Source organism: Siphateles boraxobius, unplaced genomic scaffold, assembly GCF_051911475.1.
Source record: "Siphateles boraxobius isolate OS27281-9 unplaced genomic scaffold, OSU_SipBor_1 8, whole genome shotgun sequence".
Lineage (NCBI taxonomy): Eukaryota > Metazoa > Chordata > Actinopteri > Cypriniformes > Leuciscidae > Siphateles > Siphateles boraxobius.
In genome coordinates, this window is record NW_027509208.1 from 13,506,133 (window position 1) to 13,510,674 (window position 4,542).

At 38.5% G+C, this 4,542-nt stretch overlaps 1 long non-coding RNA gene across 4 annotated transcripts; it reads right to left on the reverse strand.

Moving 5' to 3' along the window:
• Window positions 1-265: 265 nt before the first annotated feature.
• Window positions 266-2,733, reverse strand: LOC143729732 (uncharacterized). Of its 4 annotated transcripts, none has more exons than XR_013200056.1 (5): window positions 2,596-2,733; window positions 1,276-1,439; window positions 1,095-1,159; window positions 573-673; window positions 266-478 (listed from the first exon to the last, which is right to left on the reverse strand). It is a non-coding gene; the product is annotated as an uncharacterized LOC143729732 (long non-coding RNA). The 4 variants fall into 4 exon arrangements; XR_013200054.1 differs by having other exon boundaries at window positions 1,267-1,439; XR_013200053.1 differs by having other exon boundaries at window positions 1,259-1,439.
• Between the last annotated feature and the right edge of the window lie 1,809 nt (window positions 2,734-4,542).

Sequence of the window (4,542 nt, forward strand, 5' to 3'; positions counted from 1 at the left end):
TAAACACAACTATCACACAAGTGCTAAACAAGACGCAAATGTTGAGTGACTGAGTCACTGACTGCTGTGTGTGTGTGTGTGTGTCATTATATAAATATATATATATATATATATATATATATATATATGTGTGTGTGTGTGTGGGTGTGTGTGTGTAATTTCACTTAAATGCCAATGAAGATTACATTTAACTGAACTTAAATATACAAGCTTGATAAAAATTATCATTCTACAAGAAAATTTCAAATGGCACTTAGAGGCTTTTGCATCTGAACTCTTGTCTTCATATATATATATATATATATATATATATATATATATATATATATATATATATATATATATGCGTGTGTACATGATCAGTGACTATGTGGAGTAGTGAACCCTCCACTTCTTTGTGGTGCGTGTTTAAGGTGTTCTGAGGTGAAAGTTCTAATGGAGTCCTCCGTAGCAGTTTGGTCGAACTTCATAACTCCATCTGCAGAAGTACAAAAACACACATAATTACTATCATACAAAGGCACTCTGCAGTCATACATCAAGTCACTCATTCTTTTTTTATCTGGCCTTACCTTGTAGTGCTCTGTATATTTTTGTGTTTCCGAAAGGCCTCTTGCCGTTTTGCCCCCTCCCCTTCATATTAAAAGATGCCATTACGGCATTAGAGAAGAGTCTAAAGGAAAATAATTTACATTTAGAAATCAATAGGAGAAAGTATGTTCTGTGGCCACAAACGCATACACAAATAAAATTCTGTATACACACAGTCATGTCAGTCAGCGGGGTTTACGCCATGGAGGTATTAATATAACTGGAGACAGTGAGAAGCTCCTCCCCCTCCCATCCATTTCTATGCATTTCTAGCAAACTCAGCCTAAACGGGCTGAAATTGGCCGCCACCATGATGGATATTTGTGGGCTTAATTCCGGGGTCAAAAGTAATTTCCTATCATCTGTCTCGGTAGCCAATAAGGTGCTCCATCAATGCATGCATCAATGCATGGATGGCCAATGAAACTGATTGTGATTCAGACATTGAAAAAAACAAAGCACCTGGACATTACACAAAATCCATACTGTGTGTACTAACGTACCTGTCAAGGGCTTTGTGGACTCAGTCCTTGGTGGTCTTTCCACCAACTTTTGATATTTGCAGCACCTGTTAGAATAACTTCATTAGTCAGTAAGGTTGACTGGCCCTCCCCAAAATAAACTAACAATGAGTGAGTGCATTGTATTGGATAAAGCTATCTTTTACTTCCATACTTATACAACTACCAAAGCATCCTAGGCCTCTGCATCATGGAGACATTCCTCTTCACGGTCAAAGTCCTCCATAGTCTCCATCTTTTCTATGTTTACTGGTGAACTGGCAGGTTGGCTTTGCTTTAAGCAAGTTCTTATGTCAGCGAGTATGTCTAGGACTTTTTTCTGGTACACTGAAATCAATAAACACAAATGAAGATCACAATCAGTCATCTCCAAAGTTATGGGAACAGCAAGGCAAATTTCTTTCTTTTTGTTGTACATTGAAGACATTTGGGTTTAAGATAAAAATACGAATGTGAGACTAAAGATCAGAATGCCAGCTTTCAATTCCTGGTATTTACAGTACATCTTGATCTGTTAAACAACTTATATCACCCCTTGTATGGGAACATGTGATTGACAGGTGGTTCTCGTTGCCCACATGTTTACTTTTAGGTTGATTGTTAGAACATTAAATAGTGCTGCATGACTAGTGTTTATTTTAGCCTTGAGTTTTACCTATACAGTTTGCATTTTTATGACCAACATTATGTTTTGTGGAGCCCGTTCTCATCCTTTGGCGGCATATGTGACGCCATATGACAAAACGGCGAAATACTACGCACATGGCACCCTTTAGCGTGAATATAACACGCGAACTCAAGGCGTCATAAAGTTGACTGGCATCCTTTAGCGTGAATATGTGACGCAGACCCTACCCCACACCTAAACCTACCCATCACAGTGCGTGTTATATTGTCGATAAAGGGTGCCATGTGCGTAGTATTTCGCCGTTTTGTCATATGGCGTCACATATGACGCCAAAGGATGAGAATGCGTTAGTTTTGTGATGTTAGTGGGTCACTGGCATAAAACAGTTGCAAGCAAGGGTTTGCAAACATTCTGTTATGTTATTGTTATGTTATCATATTTTAGTTTTCTTTATGACAAAGGCAGTGGCAGGCCACAAAAAACACGGCATTAGTCAGTTTAAAATATTGCCATACAGAGAACCAAGCCATAGTGGCCTTGGAATGTGGGATTTTTAAAGTGCAATCATGGCCAGATCATTGGGCAACCAACAACGGCCAAAATAAAACCCCAGCAAATGTACAAAACATGTAGCGGAATGATGTTAGCTGCTACTTGTTAATCTTCGGTGCCGTGCGAAAGTTGTTTTCAAAAGTAGGCTAACTATGGCCAATGTTTAGCTAACGCTAGCTAGGGGAGATTCACTCCTTCCACCACAACAGGTTTAGGTAGGCTAGTTTAAGACAATAACGCTAAAACAGCTAAAATTAGTAAAGCATTATTTAACATAAACTTCACTAAGTTGACCGAACCTACCTTGAAAACAAGGATTTTTCAGATCTAGGCCTATCTCTTGCTTGAAGTTGCTGTCGTTCACTTTTCCTGTGGTGTTTCCTGTGGAACTACCATACTGCAGGCGGGACTTCCTGTTTCATATATATATATATATATATATGCGGACCAATTCCGGACGTCATCACGACGTGCAAACAACTTTTGCTTTAGACCTAGGCTACTAATGAATCACGTTGAAAAACAATGTTATTATTTAACATTAAAAAATGCATTCACAAAGCTAAGCATGTCAATGATTAATGCCTCAGTCAATCAAACATTTCCCTACATTCATTGTTCATGTCAATTTCCTGCACCTGTCTTAGACGTCCACATGGCGTCACAGTCTGCACCTTCAGGGAACCAAAATCTGACTTCCAAACATGACGTAGAAAATACCTCATTTGGAGGTAACTTTGCAAACCTAGATCATGTCGATTTCCTGCACCTGTCTTAGACGTCCACATAACATCCAGAAAATTACCTATTCCGGCGTTCAAATATTGAACATTATATTGACGTCCAGGTGGGGTCATAGTTAGATGTCCAAATAGCGGACCTAGCCTGCACGTTGCATAAAGGTCAAAAATTGGTCTTGGACCGACTGACGCAATATAGACATGATCTGCCTGTCCAATAGACGTCTGATGTTTAGTGGGTGGGCATGAACAGACTTGACCAAATCAGCACCAACACCAGGGATACACCAGGGATACACCAGGGATACACCAGGGATACACCAGGGATACACCAGGGATACACCAGGGATACACCAGGGATACACCAGGGATACACCAGGGATACACCAGGGATACACCAACAGCAGGGATACATAAATCCAATACACGACAAAGTAACATAGCAAACAAATGGGCTTAAATACAGGACTATAGGGATCACCTGACAAAAACAACCAATGAGAACATGACACACGAAACAGGGAAAGCACAATATATGAGGGCAAGGTCGTCACATGACAAGAAGCCAGGAGACTTGACTTTGACTAAACTTCAAAATAAATGACATGAACACTAATCAGACCCAAAACCAACCTTGACACTTGGACCACAGTTAAAGTCTTGTCTGAATTTTCCTTTACTTTCTATTAAAAAGACTAAAGGTGACTGTGCTTATGAGGTAGTTGCTCTCCATTTGGATCTTAGATCGGTGGACTCTGTGGACATTTTTAAAAAGCAGCTAAAACTCACTTGTTTAAACTTGCTTTTGTCTAAATTGTGACCTTTTTTTTTTATGTATGTTATTCTTATTTGTGATTTCTCTTTTATATTTTTGATTAACAGAACCTTGTGATGCTTGCTCTGGAAAGGTGCTATATAAATAAAAAATGTCTTACTAATACATAATATTTATAGCTATTTCAACCTAATCCAAACTGTTTTTGCTAAATTGGTTGATTCTGAGATTTTAAATGTTTTTAAGTTGAGAAAGATCAATTCATGTAGGTGTTGCCACACAAAGAATTTTAGAGTAACATTTTTTTGTCTACAAATAGACATTATATTAATTGTTTTTTAATTTTTGCATTTTGAAGAATCTGAATTCGTTCTGAAGCCACAATAAATGGACTGAGAATCTGTTTCATATTGATCTTGATCAAATTTAAAACAAACCAAGAACAACAACAAAAAAGTGTACATTCTACTACACAAAAAACATTCAGCAAAATGTTTGTATTTCTGCCCTGGCTAGAATGCTGAGGTTTAATTTGAGTCATCATTGCCTGAGCTGAGGAAAACAGAATAAATAAACATATTCAAGGTGACAACCAGTTGTCATCTCACTGAGTGCAGGGAGCGTGCATGGAATGAATTGTTGAGGGGAACAAATGAGATTGGTGGTGGAGAAAAGGCAGAGCCTGTGATTGGATAACAGATGAGGATGGTTCAGTGGTTTCCTGTCTGGCTTTTG